Here is a 20731-nt window from a genome sequence, read left to right on the forward strand (position 1 = left end):
TCGATAAATCGAGCCAGAATTTACGAGGCGTGTCGAGAAAACGTTATTTCTCGTCTTGTCTCGTCTCATGGATAGCACTAATTGTAAGTGAGCACTATGTTTGCAACTTTGCTAATCAATTATGTCGTTTATTCTCTTATATGACTGAAATTAATACTTAGCTCATTTGTTCTTTATAATTTTGTTTCAAGTAACAATTGGAGTTTTTTTTTTTACTTTTTTGAAAATTTGACTAAATATTAACCCTAATTTTGATAATCCATAAGAGTGGAATCAAAACACAGACATAAATATATTTGCTAGTGGGTTACTTGATTTTAAGTTTAGCCCTTTGTTCAGCACCGAGGCTGCATGATGTATGGAGTTTCAGCTTAACGTGAGATCCGAACCAGATGAGCTCCTATTGGGAATCGAACTAGGATCTTTGGCTCCCAATGCAGATACAGTTACCAAATAGCTATGATTAAGTTCTAGTAAAATATTTCGTATATACGAGGAATGACCGAGAAAAAAGTTACAAAGTCGTCTTGCTTGCTACCTGCTATCGCCCTCCTGCCGACATAAAGAAAAAGCAGTTTCCTCGCTTCCTAAACAACGGATTCTTTTGTATGGGGAAGGAAAGCGCGTCAAAATCATAGATGTTCATTTTACTTCGACCTCACTCACCCTCGCCCTCGCAGTAGCAGTTGGCCCTCACCCTCGTTCACCCTCGCCCTCGCGAATGGAATTGTCCATCGCCCTCGCGCGCCCTCACCCTCGCTGTCGAAACTTGTCCTCGCCCTCGCGCACCCTCGCCCTCGCCGTCGAAGCTTGTCCTCGCCCTCGCGCACCCTCGCCCTCGCCGTCGAAGCTTGTCCTCGCCCTCGCGCACCCTCGCCCTCGCGGCCAAAACTTGTCCTCGCCCTCGCGCACCCTCTCCCTCGCCATCGAAGCTTGTCCTCGTCCTCGCGCACCCTCGCCCTCGCTGTCGAAACTTGTCCTCGCCCTCGCGCACCCTCGCCCTCGCCGTCGAAGCTTGTCCTCGCCCTCGCGCACCCTCGCTCTCGCCGTCGAAGCTTGTCCTCGCCCTCGCGCACCCTCGCCCTCGCGGCCAAAACTTGTCCTCGCCCTCGCGCACCCTCTCCCTCGCCATCGAAGCTTGTCCTCGTCCTCGCGCACCCTCGCCCTCGCTGTCGAAACTTGTCCTCGCCCTCGCGCACCCTCGCCCTCGCTGTCGAAGCTTTTCCTCGCCCTCTCGCACCCTCACCCTCGCCATCAAAGCTTGTCCTCGCCCTCGCGCACCCTCACCCTCGCAGTCGAAGCTTCTCCTCGCCCTCGCACACCTTCGCCCTTTTCGTCGAAGCTTTTCCTCGCCCTCGCGCACCCTCACCCTCGCCATCGAAGCTTGTCCTCGCCCTCGCGCACCCTCGCCCTCGCGATAGGAGTTGTCCATTATCCTCGCTCGCCCTCGCCTTCGTGCTCAAAACTTTTCCTCGCCCTCGCGCACCCTCGCCCTCATATCATTGAGGGCGAGGGTAATTGAGGGTGAGGAGACCTCGAGAGGGCCTCCTTCGTGAGGATCAGAGCATCAATTATTCAACCTATTTGTTGAATTATTTCCTTATCGTCAGTGGCGGATCCAGGGGGGCGATCGGGGCCATCGCTCCCCCTCAGAAGAGGAAACTTCTTTATTTTATATATACAAATAAAACGCATCCCAGAGTTTGGAGCTCTTAAAAGTAGCTCTAAGTAGCAGTATTACAACCCACCACCCCCACCAGAAATCCGTCCTGGATCCGCCCTTGCTTAACGTACGTCCTAAAGAAAGGAAACTAAACATATCATCGTATAACTTACTGTGGAACACCTAAAATTCAACAACTGTTACAATAGAGATCTCGGTCGATAGTGACGTTTACATCATTTATCAACAGTATCCAATGCCTTTACTTCAAAATGTTCCTTGAACTACGATGCAAGCATAAGTATTCAGCCACACAAGGGCGGCTCTCATGAGGGTGAGGGTGAAATCAAGGTTTGATGAGTGGCGGTAGAGTGACTGCTGCGGACTATCTCTCAGAATTTGACAGTCAACACGTTGGCCATCCCTGATGTATGTAGCGTAACTGAGGAATTTGAACAAATTCAAAGGGAAAGATCTAAAGAGCTTAATTTTGAAACTTCGTCAGCAAACAAATAAAATACTTCAGAACACTATTGTTGAATTATCACTCGGAAATATATACCCACTCTAACCTATAACATGAATGACTTCATTGATTTGAATGTGCATCTAAGTTAATTGGTATTTTAAAATATAAACTGAAATGTGTCAACGTGCTTGTAAGGTTAATTTCGATGCTCAAATATTGTTAATATTCACCACTAATAGAGATACACTTGTCCTACCTTAACTATGTTAAAATTTTGATTTTTTTTTCAATAATTGCCATAAATATGAAACTTTGTCTTAAGAAACTACCCTAGGGGCCAATTTGTGCACTTTATCACTTTGGTCTTGGTTCATTTTTGGCAGCTATCATTGTTGGAAAGTTTATTTTCAGTAATTCCCACAATTATGAAATGATATCTTTCAAACGTTGTCTCAAGGATTCCTTACACTACAAATACGTAAAGGCAAATGAAAAATGAAATCTTTAGTTTAAGATCCCACGATTATGCAAGCTAAATGCTAAAGGAGACAGAAGTGAATGATGAAAGAAATAGTTGAATAAGAATGTGGTAGGAAACTGGAGAATCTCCAGAAAACCCACGAACACGATGTCCTCCACCACGAACATACTTGGACGGGAATCGAACATGTGACCCTTCGAACAAAGGCAATTTCTCTATCGCTGAGCCACCGTTCCTCCCTAAATGGCACGCTCAGAGCTTAGCGCCTCCAGGGGCCTTGGAAAGATTATCGAGCCTAAAATGATTTAGCACTGACTTTTATAAATCCACCAATTCAACAATTAATAATGTCGTGCAAACTTTAATATGTGCAAACTTTAAGATTGTAGTAATGAAAGAAAAGATGAAATCTTTAGTTTAGCGCCCCAGAGTTAGGTAACTGCTAAAGGAGGTGGATGAAATTGCAAGTGAATGATGATGAAAGAAATGGGGGAACGGGAAAGTAAGAGAACAAATCTTTATTTTCTTTAGCACAAATAATTAAATGTGTAGATTAATTGATTTCCAGAAATTTTATTATAATTAGCAATTAAAAACTGAAAGGGCGATCACAAACTTTTCTTGCCCAGGACCTCGCAACAATTTGTTACACGCTGCCATACATCATTAAAACAGGAGTAGAGTGACTGAATTATTTTGCTCTGTGGTTGAAAAGTAATAATGCAAAACAGACAATTATTGACTTGAAGAGATAGGATAGTTTAAAAATTCTGACTGGGGAATAAAATCTTCATTTTTACGTCCTACAATTGTCGCAGTCTTGTAGCCAACCTGGAACGAAAGAGATTCAGCCCACTGAAGATTCTTTGCGAATATAATTTCAATGTGAATTTCGAACAAAGATCTAAGCTTATCTTCATGCTTACGTTACGTCAAACAACTAACATATAAGGTGGAAATTATTCAACTTTTTTCATAAGATGTAATCCTGCTGACTAATTAAAATTTTATAAGCTTTATGTGTTATATGTTGATTGATTAAATGTTGCACCTGATAATATGTAGTCGTTACTGCTTGTTACATAGTATTAGCGTGTGTAATGGTTGTATGGGGGAGAGGAGTATTTAAACGCTAATATTCTAAAGTGAAATATTTACATAAAAATTAGGATAATTAAACATTTTCAATAACTCCCTCTTAGACTTCGACTCTGGTTATAGGTCGATTACCGGTGGTTACTGAAAGTTAATGATATTGAAATATACAAAGGAAGTTAGTATAGTGTCTAGCAAGCATGTCTGCTTTGCAGCAAAAGTCTCAGGTTCGATTCCCTTGAGTGAAGTTTGAACGCATTATGGTGGTTCGGATCCTACCATAAACTATAGATTCACGTACCATTTAGCATCGGCATCGGTGATGAATTATAAAGGGACATTAACTCTAATACGTCAAAATACAGACAGATCGACTGATTCCCAGATATTAATAAGTAAAACTTATATTTTCCAAAACAGCAAATTACGTTAGTAGAGTGCTATTTTTTTCTAAATATAGATCATGAACGGTTTGAAATTGTTTATTCTGTTGTGTGAGAACGTCTCTCTATAGTTAGAATTGAGGACATCCTCGAAAGTTCCCCTTCGGGAGGATGAACACTAAGAATCATGAAATTATAGGTGTAAACCTGAATGCAGTTTTACCCACTTATCTCAATAGTAATCTATGTAAATGTAAGGTCATTTGACAGGTCCAAATGTAAGGTCACTTGACCAAAGGCTTAGATAATGTCTTCACAACCTCCACGATGCGGGGCCACCAACTCCAGGGATGTAAAATATATAGAAAATGTTTAGAAAGTAGAGGCGAATAACTAGGGGCTGCAGCGGGCAGGGGCTGTGTTGCAATAATAGACTATCAAAAACTTCCTGCTCAAGTCCTAAAATTTCACACGGCGTACACCATAGTCTTAAAATTTTCACAGAGTATACGCTAGTCTTAAAAATTTCACAGGTTATATATGCTAGTTTTGAATATAGTACTACACGCCTTGAAGCAGAAAGTATGCGCAAATGACTAAGATTGAGCAATACACCTTCGTATACTCTCGACTACACCCCTGAATATATGCTTTTATTTTCTTAGTTTGCTTATATACGTGTGACGAAAATCTGGGAGGAATGCGACCACCCAAGCCCCTCGTTACGACGCCCATGATTAGATGAACCATAGCCGAATACTTCAGGTAGTTTTGCTTCTTTATTTCTAAGTTTTCCTATGCTTTGCTGACTAATTATCAGTTGTCAGGGAGCTTTAAAACTTGCGATATAGAACCAAATCATTCTATTTTAATATCCTATTTAGCAAAATAATAATAATAATAATAATAATAATAATAATAATAATAATAATAATAATAATAATAATAATAATAATAATAATAATAAAAACGTCGATTATGAATTGTAACAGATGACAGAAAGAAGCCTACTGGACGCCCAAAATAGTCTCCCTTTTCAAGACTGTGCGCTGCATATTCTTACACTATATTAAAAACGCTTTCAGAGATACCAATCTTAAAAAAATAAAGTAAAATAAAATAAAATAAATCTTTAGTTTAACATCCAACGGTTATGCCTTCGATGGCTAAAGGAGACTGATGGAATTGCAAGTGAATGATGATGAAAGAATAGGTGGAATGAGAAAACGGGAGGAAACGGGAAAATCCCGAGAAAACCCAAGTATACGCTATCGTCCTCCACGAACTCACTTGGCCTGGGATCGAACGAGTGACCCCTGAAACCAGAGATTGGCTGTAGCACTGAGCCAACGTGCTCCCGTCCAATAATACCAATCGTGTTAATCGTTTAATTGCAATAAATATTTTCGTTTTTAGTTTTCAGTATTGACTTAATAGTTTTGCAACTGGGTACTTGGAAAACGGATAGGATTTCAATTAAAAACAGTTTGTGGGCTGGTCTAGATAGTTACGATCTACACTTAACGTAATTATCTTAGAATGAGATTTTATTTACAAAATTGACAATTCAATTAAACCATTAACAATAGTGATTTATAAGATAATCCTAATTTAAGATCAATTAAAATTATTGATCAACTAATAACTGACTTCGATGAAGTGGATTACACTAAGTGTTATCAATTTACGGTGTCTACATTTAATTCATTTAAAAAGTTCGTTATTGAATTCTTCGCCCTCGCGCCTTCGCTTTTCCTTGCCCTCGCGCACCCTCACCCCCGCCATCGAAGCTTGTCCTCGCCCTCGCGGATCCTTACCATTGGCTGCTGAAACTGGTCCTCGCCCTCGCGCACCCTCGCCCTCTTCGTCGAAGCTTGTCCTCGCCCTCGCGCACCCTCACCCTCGCCATCGAAGCTTGTCCTCGCCCTCGCGGATCCTCACCCTCGCTGCCGAAACTTGTCCTCGCCCTCGCGCACCCTCGCCCTCTTCGTCGAAGCTTGTCCTCGCCCTCGCGCACCCTCACCCTCGCCATCGAAGCTTGTCCTCGCCCTCGCGCACCCTCACCCTCTTCGTCGAAGCTTTTCCTCGCCCTCGCGCACCCTCACCCTCGCCATTGAAGCTTGTCCTCCCAAACGCGCACCCTCGCCCTCGCGGCCAAAACTTGTCCTCGCCCTCGCGCACACTCACCCTCGCCATCGAAGCTTGTCCTCGCCCTCGCGCACCCTCGCCCTCGCGTCCAAATCTTGTCCTCGCCCTCGCGCTCCCTCGCCCTCGCGTCACTGTGGGCCACCCTCGCGATGGTGAACATCTCTGGTCAAAATACATGTTTTCAATAAGGAGGTTCGCTATTTATCCACTAGAGTGCAGTGCTGCATGGGTGGTGATATCTTTCATGCTTTTAGAAAGTTGTAGAAAGATCGGGCTACAAGATTATTTAACAACAGTTACAAGATTCTTGTAACGTGACAACCCAGCTTTATACTGCAATCAACGAAAACGCCTTTATACACTTATCCTGTCTCTCCGTGTGTCCGACCGTCCGGGGCACAAAGAACCTCAAGACCTAGATGATAGATCATTATAAATTTTGGCCATGACATAAAGGATCAAAAGTTGTTAATTGACTTTGCTGATGGAGGTGATCCAGTCAGTTGATCCAAAGCATATAGTCCCATTTATTCCTATATGGGTTTTATAGGTGAATTATCCTATGATAGTATGCAACTCAACCGTACCTAAACGTTACGTTGTTTGCATACCATTCAGTTATTGTAAATATAATAACCAAACTCTTTCACGTGGTGTACACGTGACGCTCCAACTTGTTTTGTTTCGGTAAAAACTTTATTAAGTTCAAACTCCAACTTTACTATCTCTATGTGCAAGAAAATATTTTACGTACACAGTAAATAAGTCAAAATCTACCACAATGCTTAGTTTGGAGAAGACGTGTTCACTTGAAGAAGTACATACCCTTCTAATATTGATTTTTAACAAGAATTGAGAAAATATGAAATTTTAAGTTTAACGTCCCACGATTATGCCCTTTAGCCTAAAAGAAACAGATGACTAACAGAAGTGGATGATTATGAAGGAATTTATGGAATGAAAATTTGAAGGCTAACGGAAGAACCACGAGAAAACCCACGGATACAATGATGTCCAAAGAGGCATTATACAGTTAGCATTGGATAAAATTCTAAGCATTCTGAGTCATTGGATTCCACGTTAACCTATACCTCTAGGTTCATATCTCGTCAGTGGCGCATCCACGAGATGACCACCGGGTCTGGACCCCATCCCAGAACTTTCTAACTCAGTATACATTTGTACAATTTCTCAATAAAACTCTACTTGTTTAACAGGGAAATGTGCTGTAGCATGAACATTTAATCTTATACTTCTCTTTCTCTTATATAAAAAAAATCTATATTATTTTTCTTAAAATACAGGTAGAAGTATTTTATAGTTACTTATCGTCTTTTAAGGTGCAAAATAATATCCGTTCAGTCAGGCACGTAGCCAGGATTTCGTGAAGGGGGGGGGGGTCCGTGACATGAAATACTGTGGTCATCACAAAAGGGGCTCGATCACTCTAAACTATTTTACTGGAACATATATTGGTTCGTTTAGCCAGGATTTCGTAACGGGGGGGGGGTGACATGAAATTCTGAAGGCCCAGAGCTCGATCAATCTAAACTACTTTACTATCAACATATATTGGTTTGTTAGGACAATAAAATGAGGATATGTTGGCAAGTATTTTAATAAACTATGAAGAAATTTCGAGCAAAATAATAAAAAAAAAGTATTGAAAAAGATTTTGCAATATTTGCGTTCTTCTCCTGTTTATTCAAATATAACAATTTTCCTTCCGTTATGGCCTCAATTATTATAAAAAGTACATACTGAATACTGTCTTGTAAACTATCTTCTAATATAAATAAAATAAAGAGTTTGTTTGTATGTTTGTCTGTCTGTCTGTCTGTGTGCGGCCTGGGGACCAGACGAGTGAACCGAGAGTTACCAAATTTTGGTCAGGGGTACCTGGCCCAGGCCCCAGATAGAGACGAAGCGTTTTTTTTTTTCAAATTTCGAGACAGTGGGTTCTCAGGGGGACGTTTACCGGAACCGGCTTGGGAACCAGACAAATTGACCGAGAGTTACCAAATGTTAGTCACGAATACCTTGGTCCAGGTTCCAGACCAGAGTTAAACGTTTTTGTCGAAATTCGAACCAGGGTGGTCTCAGGGGAGCATTTACCGGGACATGTAAAAGTAGTAGAAAATGACCGATATTTATTTATTTATTTAACACCAACAACATTAACAATGGAAAGGATTTGGGAAGGTATCGGCCAGGGTCTGTTTAGTAGGTGCCATGCCGGTATTTGCCTGGTAGGACTGAGGGAAACCCTTGAAAACCTCAGTCAGGATGGTAAGCAGCAGGAATCGAAGCCACGACTTCCCGAATGCGAAGCCAACACTCTATCACTTGAAATCAATGGTGAAACTCCAGTCGCATTAACTTCCAAATCCACTCTATTCGGCTTCGGGCCGGGGGTCACCGGAGGGGGGGGGGTGAGATACCAAGACGTATAAAAGTAATCCAAAATGACCGATATTAGTGTCAAATCCATAGTTTTCGCGGTCGTTGAAATCAATGGTGACACTTCCATTAGCGATGACTTGCAAGTATGCGGGCCGGGAGTCAGCGGGTAGTGGATACCGAGACATGTAAAAAATAGCCCAAAATGACTGATATTAGTATCAAATCCATAGTTTTCGCGGTCACTGAGATCAATGGTGATACTCCCACAGGCATTGACTTCCAAATACAGCCCCTGTGCGAAGCATGTGTATATTCAACTAGTTTTACAATATATGCGTTCCTTTCTCTGTTGAATCATATGCTAACAGAACTTTCTTTCAACATAATTTTTTTGTTTTTATTATTCCGTCAACTACTGTCGGTTCCAAATGACACGTTAAAGGAGCAACAGAAAGTTGTCCTTGAAATAACATGTTTGATACTGCAAGGATGCGATGACGAAAAGTTATGATTAAAAATGTGCACGCTGTTACACAACGGCACTTATGCTTTCGAAAGCTGGAAATCTCCCTGACTAGTAGCAGGAATTCTGAGAATTCCATAACTTTTCTTGAATTTTCAAATTCCCTGACTCTTCCAGAATACCTCGCTTACCTCGCCACCATATTGCAAGTAATACAATTCTCCTCATAAGTAAGAGTAAGCAACAGCTTCCTGTAGTTTTCTTTTCAATTTTTAACGCTAATCCTTCTTTTTGTCATTTCATTTTGTTTTATCCTTCCTTAATTTTTTTCATTTCTGGTCTCGAAGGGGGGGGTCCGGACCCCCTGGACCCCCCCCTTGGCTACGTGCCTGGTTCAGTACAACATAGATGTAGTGCCCCCCCTCACACACACACAAACACACAAATTTTAGTGTGCACACCTGTTCAGAACCAAACATATAGATGGAGTTATTTTTGAAATTGTCAAAAACAGTTCAAAACTATTTACAAAATGAATTGTTTATTTATTTATTGTTCATTATTTGTCAGTTTATTTATTTCGTTTGTTTTGTTGATTCGTTGTTTATTTGATTGGTTGTTTGATTATTTGTTTATTTGAAGGATTGGTTGTCTCCCAAAGAAAATTTCGTAAATTAACACATATTTATACCTTTCCTTATTGCTCTTCAAGGGCGAATAGTACTACATTACTGATCGAGGGATTATCTAACCTTGAGTACTATCCAAACGGATACTCTTACCTATTCATCATTGCATCTACACTCATATACTAGTTCATTATTTGCCCAATTTGGGCTCTGGCCCACCAGGACGGATCTTGCTATGCCTGACCCACGCACCGCTAAGACAAGGAACTTCATGAAGGTTTACCGGCTACTGTTCCCGGACCGGCTGTGCGCCCGACAAGGCAAGACTGCGGCGGACATCCAGCCAACCATCTACTGTTAGCCATCACAAACAACGTACAGTTTCGGAAGACTTAACTGCATCAGCCTTGTTCACAAATTCCGTCCGATCACCAACTGTTGGGTTAAGCTACGCTGAACGTCTGATAGAATCACCACCTAAGAAGAAGCATTATCTTCACTCCACTACATCCAGAGAAGGTATGGACGCCATCGATACCAACCAGGATACCAGCACCAACAACAACGATCTTCCTTCTTCTACTATTTACTCGATACTTCTGATGAACTACGATGCCAAGTTCTCAACATCCAAGCTTGTTTCACTCCAATTCCGAAAATATCTTCCTCGAGTAGCAATAACCCAGCTATACCGAAGAAGACATCCACGAAGAAGTAAGGCTCGAAGGACACACAATTACGAAAGTACTGCGGATTCGCAATGATAAGGGACCAACTTATATGATGAGAGTGCTTACTAATCATCAAACTACGATCGATGATTTACTGGCGAACGGAGCATACTTCTACAATCGTAAACATCGAGTTGAACCATCCTGTTCTAATGATCCTCTCAATTCGATGTGAGCTCTGCCAGGAGTACAACACTAGGGTGGGTCGTTTTGCCACTTTTTTTTTTCGGAACGAAATGTAATACCTGGCAAAAGTGACCCACTCACATGGACATTACAAGTATAGATTATTTTTTCAAATCAGATAATATCTTCTGTGAGAACTATTGCCTCAAAGTTTCAAAATTCAACTGAAAATTACAAAAAAAAAAAAAATACCAAAATTGTTCATTATTTTTAGTTATGTTAAAGTAAACATATTTTTGGATTTATACATGCCAGATGCTATGAAAACTGACATTCAAGTCTCAAAATGCCAGTTATATGCCCCTGCGGTGGGATAGGGGTGCCTATTCTGGGGCCGGCAAAGGGGGCAAATTCAGTACAATTAAGCGTTTCTACAGCTATTTTCATCCTTGCCTTTTCCTTCTACTGGTGGTTCATAGTGGTAGCAGAGCATTGTTATTTTTCACCAAGGCACTCCCACCCCTCCACCTCACAATACTGCAACGCCCTTGTTCTGTCCCGATCTGCGTAACTCAGCGTCACTATCAGGGACGAGCCCTTCAAATTGGGCGCCATTTCTCAAGCGCTATATTTGGTTACTGTTGCCTTCAGCTTATATGAATTGGCCGTTGCAGATAATAGTTTGCTAAACACTATTTTCACAGAAAATCGAAGAGAAAGCAGAGGAAAGCTCTTCTGAGGAAGAGACCAAACCCAGAGACAGAACATCTAACCGAAGCTAGATTTGACTGAAACTGCTATGATTGCTCAGAGATACAATGTAAGCGAAAGGCCTGTGGCACATATAACATCAACTGTGCTTCAGGCAGCTTTAAAGGCTGGAATTATCACCTCTCAACAATCTAGCAACATAACTCTGCTTTAATTGTGGACAGGAGCAAAATAAGGCGTGCGAAACTTAAAGTTGCTCGGAATTTCCAAGTAAGTTCTAGAAATGATGATCTCATTAAAAGCCTATACTTTGATGGTCAAAGGGAAGACACTAAAACACACGCAGGCATCGTTAGAGAAGAGCACTTATCACTTGTGGCTGAACCTAACTCTCAATACGTTGGTGACGTGACACCATCCTCTGGTTCTGGCCATGACAAGACCACGGCTATTTTCGAGTACATCATCAACCAAATCAAAGGTGGCTTTGATGAAGTAGAGGTTCTTGGGTGTGATGGAACAAGCACTAACACTGGTTAGAAGGGAGGTATTCGTCGAAAATTAAAGGAACTAACAGGCTACTTGTCTCTTGCATTTTAATGAACTGCCTTTCCGAGCTCTCTTCACGTATATTGGCGCTAATTCAAGTCCCTATTCTTACACAGGTCCCATAGGTTCAAAACTATCTGACTATGAAAAGCTTCGAGTGGTGTCATTCAAACCAATAAAATGTGACTTACTTCATCATAGTCAGAAGAGCTTAGAAAACTCAGTAAAGATCTGAGATATTTATCTCAAGTCTTCCATTGCTAATGGTCCTCGTCACGTCTTTGAGACCATTCATAGGTCCAGATACTTACCAAATCCGTTCATCCATTCAGACGAATGCATTTCTTGCACTCCCAGAGAATGTTCTTTTCGCCATGATGACTGATGGTCTACTTGCTGTCCGACAAGATGCATTACATAAGATTCTTAGTACTCGAAAACACGAAGCAGAGAATCTTCATAACACTATTAGATATAACATCATTCCCAGACTGAATTTTGAGGCGAAAGATTACACTGAAATGATCTTTTGGGAAAGCACTGATGTTTCAATAACTGTACCACCAGCTCTAAGAAAGGTATCAAACAAATAGCTCATGGACAAACTTTCACTTTCTGGCAACACTGTGCCAGAATAGTCCTCCACCGTCTATCCAAGCCAGACGATGGCAGTTGAACGGATAGTGAAAATAGTCACTGAGGTAGTCTCTCGAGTATGTGGCAGTGATGCCAGGGACGGGATGATCAGGTCAACCTTACTTTCTAGGCAAGCTGTGTCTAAATTGCAATCAAAGTCCCAATTTGTGACAATTTTTCCTGACAGTGACGAATTGTATTAGTTCATTCCTCCCTATATATGGTTGGTTGGTTGGGTAGGGCTGGCGCAGGAGCCCTAGGTGCAGCCACCTCCACGTGGCAGACTCTGGGACGCTTGAACAGGCTATATGATCTGCTGAGAGAGGATCCTGCACAATCGCTTAAATGTACTGAATTTGCCCCCTTTTCTGGCCCCAGAGGAGACATTCTTATCCCCCCCCAAGGGCACATAACTGGCATTTTTATACTTCAATGTCAGTTTTCAATCAACTAACATGTATTTAACCAAAAAAATGTTTACTTTAACATAACTAAAATTCATGAAGAACTTTGGTATTTTTTTCTAATTTTCAGTGATATTTTGAAACTTTGAGGCAATAGTTTTCACAGAAGATATTATTCGATTTGTAAAAAATCTATACCAGTAATGTCCATGTGGGTGGGTCACTTTTACCAGGTATTACATCTCGTTCCAAAAGAAAAACTGGTAAAACGCTGCACCCTACTACAACACCCATCTCGCCGCACACTGCAAGAACAACACCAAATGTGGATAATGCGCTGGACCGCACACCTCACGTGCCTGCTCGAATCTGCAGCAACCACCTACCTGCGCCACATGCCAAGACAAACATCCAACGTACAACTATAAATGCAAAGCCAAGCCTGCACCTCCAGTGGATCATCCCGAACTTGTCGCACCATTACGCACTTCGCCTACAGCTACAGACACACCTCATGATCATGATTCTCCTTAGGGATGCGCACGAGTCGAGTCAAGTCGAGATTTAAGCCTATCTCGACTCGTCTCCAGAAAATGCTGTCTCGACTCGAAAATATGTTGCTGTCTCGACTCGTGTCTCGACTCGACAGTCTCTGTCTCGACTCGACTCGACTCGAATTCGAGTCGAGACATCTCGAAATTCGAGTCGAGACAAAATATTCGAGTTAAAATATACACACACATCAGCCAGACCATTATGACTACCTACCTAATTGTTAGTATGTCCACCTTTTGACACGAATAGCAACGGCAACGCGTCTTGGCATGGTCGCAATGTCCCTCGGTGGGTCGCTGGAGAGAGTTGGTACCACATATGCACACACAGGTCATCCAATTCCCGTAAATTCCGGGGAGAACACCCTCACGTCACGTTCAATCACATCCCACCTTGGAACTCGCTCCTGTGTTTCTCGAACCACTCCATCACACTCCTGGCCTTGCGACATGGTGCATTATCTTGTCGAAAATGCCACTACCGATGGGAAACATGGCCGTCATGAAGGGGTGTACGTAGTCTGCAAGCAGTGTGCGACGCCTCGGCCGTCATGGTGCCTTGCTCGAGCTCCACTAGACACATGGATGCTCACCTGAATGTTCCCCAGATAATAATTAAGCCGCACCCAGTTTGTCTCCGTCCCGCAGTACAGATGTCAAGGAGCTGTTCCCTTGGAACGCGACGTATTCGCGCCCTCACATCGTCATGATGAAGAAGATATCGGGATTCATCAGACAATACAACGCTCTGCCATTGTGCCAAAATCTAGTGGCGATGGTCACGTGTTTATTTCAGTTGTAGTTGCCGATGTCGTGTGTTAACATTCGCCATCGTTAGGAGTGTTCGGTGCACTGTGTGTTCGGACTAGTGTTGTGAAGGCCTGTAAAAAAACGGAAATTTTGGGTAAAAAACAGTTTTTTTACGGTTTTCCCGAGCTGGGGAAAAAACGGAAAATTTGGGTATTATCAGAATCATCATTTTTGTTAATCACAGAATCATTTTAGTTAATATGTTAAATGAAACATATATTTCATAGAGATATCTTCATTGTTCTATGTAAAATTCCGGAAATTTTGAAATCATTAGAAAAAATAATTTGTTCGGATATATTGACAAAAACAGGAAAATATAGTTTAAAAACTATTTGTTGGCCTGATGCTAGTAATCTTACTTGCTGTAACATGTCTGCAACATATACAGTGGGAAGTCGAAAATCCGAACTAATTGGGAGCACAGGTAGTTCGGATTTTCGAAAATGACCAAGAAACTGCCATTTAGGCTTACATATGCTGTACAGTATGTTCCTCTATCGATACAGTGGTTATTCAGTACATACAGTAATTACAATACCGTACGTAAGGCTACTTACATTTAATGTTTCTGAAGAACCTGCTTGTATTCTAAATAATACTGTTCTTGTAAGTCACACTTAAAACTTATAGGCCTAAGAAAAAAAAATACATGATAAACAACTATAAATGAACTTTTGTAAAAACACTGACTTCACATAACGTAGATGGACACGCTATTGTTTGTTTATCGCTAGCGTTAAGACAAAATGTAGAAAGCTTCTAGGGACCGCGTTCGGATTTTTGACGTTAGGATTATCGACGTGCTACTGTATATACAATGTATTTCGCTAACGGAAAAATACTTAAAGCAACAGGCTTTAATTCTACTTTACACACATATACCGCACAAATGAGTAAATTTGAGCAGCGAGAAATATATTAAGTCAATTATGTCAAACTACTTTATAATTTTCAACAGACAACATAGGCAAGTTTTAAATCTAAATTTGAAAGTGATTCCTTGAGTGTTTGTAACTGTTGTTCACCAGAACTTGGCGCCATCCTTTCATATAGCAACTTGCGCGGTACTTCATTCATAGAGTTTCTAAGCAGGGGGTAGGGGGATTCATTCTCGAGATTTAAAAAAAAATCGCATCGTGTTCCAATGTTATTCTGACGACAGCAAAATTACTTATTCGACATTAGAGTAAAATTCTTCCCCAACTTTTTTATTCCCCCAAATTTTTTTCTCGATGGCACAACTTGCGCCATGCATCCCTCCTGTGGGTGGCCCTTCTCTCTTAAAACGAACCAACCTTTCCTTTTATACGGCTACTTGCGCCATACTTCATTCATCGAGTATCGAAGCAGGAGGTAGGGGGGTTCACACCGGAAAATTTTTGAAAATTAGCTTCTCAAAATCGTGTTTTAATGCTATTCCGACAATAAAATTGCTGGTTCGAAAGTAGAGTAAACCACCCCCAAATTTTTCTCAATGGCGCAGCTTGCACCATACATCCCACCTGTGGGCGGTTCTGTATAGGGATGCGCACGAGTCGAATCGAGTCGAGATTTAAGCCTGTCTCGACTCGTCTCGAGAAAATGTTGTCTCGACTCGAAAATATGTTGCTGTCTCGACTCGTCAGTCTCTGTCTCGACTCGACTCGAATTCGAGTCGAGACAAAATATACGAGTTAAAATATACACACACATCAGCCAGACCATTATGACTACCTACCTAATTGTTAGTATGTCCACCTTTTGGCACGAATAACAACGGCAACGCGTCTTGGCGTGGTTGCAATGTTCCTCGGTGGGTCGCTGGAGAGAGTTGGCACCACATATGCACACACAGGTCATCCAATTCCCGTAAATTCCGGGGAGAACACCCTCACGTCACGTTCAATCACATCCCACCTTGGAACTCGCTCCTGTGTTTCTCGAACCACTCCATCACACTCCTGGCCTTGCGACATGATGCATTATCTTGTCGAAAAATACCACTACCGATGGGAAACATGACCGTCATGAAGGGGTGTACGTAGTCTGCAAGCAGCGTGCGACGCCTCGGCCGTCATGGTGCCTTGCTCGAGCTCCACTAGACACATGGATGCTCACCTGGATGTTCCCCAGATAATAATTAAGCCCCAGCCAGTTTGTCTCCGTCCCGCAGTACAGATGTCAAGGAGCTGTTCCCTTTGAACACGACGGTTCGCACCCTCACATCGTCATGATGAAGAAGATGTCGGGATTCATCAGACAATGCAACGCTCTGCCATTGTGCCAAGGTCTAGTGGCGATGGTCACGTGTTCATTTCAGTTATAGTTGCCGATGTCGTGTGTTAACATTCGCCATCGTTAGGAGTGTTCGATGCACTGTGTGTTCAAACTAGTGTTGTGAAGGCCTGTGAAAAAAACGGAAATTTTGGGTTAAAAAAAGTTTTTCTTACGGTTTTCCCGAGCTGGAGAAAAAACGGAAAATGTGTGTATTATCAGAATCATCATTTTTGTTAATCACAGAATCATTTTAGTAAATATGTTAAATCAAACATATATTTCATAGAGGTATTTTTATTGTTCTATGTAAAATCCCGGAAATTTTGAAACCATTAGAAAAAATCATTGGTTCGGAAATATTGGCAAAAACAGGAAAATATAGTTTAAAAACTATTTGTTGGCCTAATGCTAGTAATCTTGCTTGCTGTAACATGTCTGCAACATATACAGTGGGAAGTCGAAAATCCGAATTAATTGGGACCACAGGTATTCGGATTTTCAAATTGTTCGGATTTTCAAACATGACCAAGAAAATGCCATTTAGGCTTACATGTACTGTACGGTATGTTCTTCTATCGATACAGTAGTTATTCATTACATACAGTAGTTACAATACCGTACGTAAGGCTACTTGTGTTTAATGTTTCTGAAGAATTTGCTTGTACTCTAAATAGCAACATATAAATGAACTTTTGTAAAAACACTGACTTCACATAACGTCGATGGACACGCTATTGTTTGTTTAACGCTAGCGTTAAGACAAAATGTAAAAAGCTTCTAGGGACCGTGTTCGGATTTTTGGCGTTAGGATTATCGACGTCCTACTGTATATACAATGTATATCGCTAACGGAAACATACTTAAAGCAACAGGTTTTAATTCTACTTTACTTTACAGACATATACCGCACAAGTGAGTAAATTTGAGCAGCGAGAAATATATTAAGTGAAACTTCCGTTAGTTATTATTACAGACTAGCAGAATATCCGTTCTTCGCACGAGGAGAATACGTTTCATTTTGGACACAAAGGGCACCAAAACTGTCACCAATGAACTTGTGGAGCCCCAAAACTATGAATTTGACATTAATATCGATAATTTTCAATTATCTTTACATGTCACCATCCTCCTTAGAGTACTAATGGGGCTGAATTTGTGGATTTAAACGGCATCTTCTGTTCATCTCAGCGAGTATGGATATATACAGTATATACAGTATATATATATATATATATATACTAGCAGCGTTCACCCCGCTTCGCTGCGGTCACCCCGGAACGCAATAAACTTTGTTACTTAGATAATTTTTACTTTTTCGCTTTCAAGTGATATGATAAAAACCATAGAAGATTGCAGTAAATGTTAACATTATATCGCCTGTCATTTATGTTAACCCGCCCCGCTTCGCTGCGGTCACCCCGGAACGCAATAAACTTTGTTACTTAGATAATTTTTACTTTTTCGCTTTCAAGTGATATGATAAAAACCATAGTAGATTGCAGTAAATGTTAACATTATATCGCCTGTCATTTATGTTAACCCGCCGAGTGACACGGTCATGCGGGTTGCATATAAATACGTTTATTTTTACATATGATGAACTAACAAAGGATTTGTACGTTATGGACACTTGAATGGTCAATTATCTTAAGACACTGGTAATTAAAAATTAAAGTGATATGATAAAAACCATCTAGGGTCCAAATCCTAATAACCCCCCAAAAATGAAAGAAATTGGTTCAGCCGTATTAGCGTGATGAGGGAACAAAGGATTTGTGCGTTCTCTTTTATATATAAGATATATATATATATATATATACTGTATATAATGCTAAAAAAAATTAGGGGTTCAGCTGAAATATCACACAGGACCTTAAGATAGTGTTTGAATAAGCTTGTGTTTGACTCATATATATCATACAAGAAGGAATGCTTTAAGATACACTAGAAAAATGGGGCACATACTGGTGTTGGGCACGGAAAACCTTGTTCACATGCCTCATGACACAAGACGGTTATGTGTGCACCTCTCGAATTGCTCACAAACAGGCAAGGCAACAACACTGACTGTTCCTTAATATGTCATATGATCACTTCGAATAGCCAACAGAGCCTCGCACCTGCGTGGCATGGATTCAATCAGATTATCGATGAGTTCTTGGGGGATATTGTGCCACTCATCCAGATGAGCGACTTCCAGCTCTGGAATAGTTGTTGGATTTACTGGCCTAGCGGCAATTCGTCTGAAAAGCATATCCCAGACATGCTCAACTGGAATGAGATCCGGAGAGCATGCTGGCCACTTCATCCGAGCGATACCCTCAGCATCCAGCATCTCATCCACTAACCGAGCTCTGTGAGGACGAGTATTGTCATCCATGAAAATGAACGAATCACCAATGGCACCAGCATAAGGAAGAACAAGAGTTTTCATGATCTCATCCCTATATCTGAGAGCCTTCAAAGAGCCATTTCGGATGATGTGGAGCTCAATACGCCCACCAATGCTGATTCCTGCCCACACCATCAGTCCACCACCATGATACTGGGATCTGTCTCGCACAAACATGGGATTGTGTTCCACACTCTCTCCAGATGAAAACACGTTGATTATCAGGCTCCACACTGAATCGAGACTCGTCAGAGAACAAAACATTGCCCCATTCATTGCGTCCCCACCCACGATGTTCCTCCGCCTACGCTCTTCAATCAACACGGTGTTGTGCAGTTAATGGGACACACACCATAGGCCTACGTGCGTAGAGACCACCTTCTGGAAGGAGATTGCGGATCGTTTGAGTGGATATTGTGCGTCCTGTTATTGTTCGGAAGGCTCGCGGGAGCAGAGTTGTATTCTGACGCCGGTTTCGACGGGCTGTTAACAAGAGATAACGATCGTCTCTGGCTTTGGTTGCTAGTGGACGGCTCTGTCCTTGTCTTCTTCGAACACTTCCAGTTGTTTGAAATCGATTCCACAATCGGAAAATCACTTTGTGCCACTCCTATGGCATGTGCCATCTCCCGCTATGAATGACCAGCTTCCAACCTGCCGATAGCTCGCCATGCCAACGATTCTGGCAAATCACGTTGTTGCGCAATTTCACTACGTAGATTTGTGACGCACTAAACACAATGAGAACAAAGGTATCCTGGAGCTGGAATGTGTTGGCAGCGCCACACTACAAAATGATATCTGGTAGCGCCACGTCACTGATCACGTGCACAGATGTTCCAAACGGTTCGTTTGCACGTTGGGCCTTCATGATTTTAATCTGAACTGGACAAGATACAGTGTTCTCATATTATTCGTAAGAAGTTTTACATGTTTTTTTTATCTGATTCCCTAACTTTTTTGATCAGTATATATATATATATATATTAGCTAAATATACACATTCTTCGCACGATGAAGTATTACCCTCATTTCCGCGACCGCAAAAACTATGGGTCTGAGACTAAATCGATCATTTTGGATTACTTTTACATGTCTCGGTATCCCCCCCCCCCCGCTGACTCCCGGCCCGCGTGCAATTGTAGCTGAATTCGCATATCATCGCTAATGGAATTGTCACCATTGATTTCAGCGACCGCGAAAACTATGGATTTGACACTAATATCGGTCATTCTGGATTACTTTTACTTGTCTCGGTATCCGATTCCCCCCTCCCGGTGACCCCCGGCCCGAATAAGGTGAATTTGGAAGTTAATGTGATCAGAGTTTCACCATTGATTTCAGCGACCGCGAAAACTATGAATTCGACAGTAATATCGGCCATTGTCAACCACTTTTACATGTCCCTGTAAGCGCCCCCTGAGACCCCCTGGCAGTGGCGGCTGGTGGATTGTGGTTTCGGGTGTTGTAGTACGAGTGATCGGAGACAGAAGATATAAAGTGGACTCATTGACTAATCAGCATAAATTTAGATGCAAATGCGATGTGACATGTTAAATTAAATAAAATTCTGTTTTTAAAAAATAAAAAATGCAGAACATTTTATCCGATTAATCACCTTAATTAATTAGTAAGTTCATTCTCCTCTCTTTGATTGGAGCAAATCTGTCTAATACATGCTGGTTGAACTCGGGTATTCTTATTGTCAGGTCTTTTTTCGATGGAAAGCATAACCAATGGTGATAACCTTTCTTGGGACATTCAATTCCTTGAAAGTGTCAATTCTTTCTCATGTGGAAAAAAACTTTTCGTCTTTTGCTGAAGC

This window comes from Thermobia domestica, chromosome 10, assembly GCF_964235325.1.
Source record: "Thermobia domestica chromosome 10, izTheDome1.hap1.1, whole genome shotgun sequence".
NCBI classification, from domain to species: domain Eukaryota; kingdom Metazoa; phylum Arthropoda; class Insecta; order Zygentoma; family Lepismatidae; genus Thermobia; species Thermobia domestica.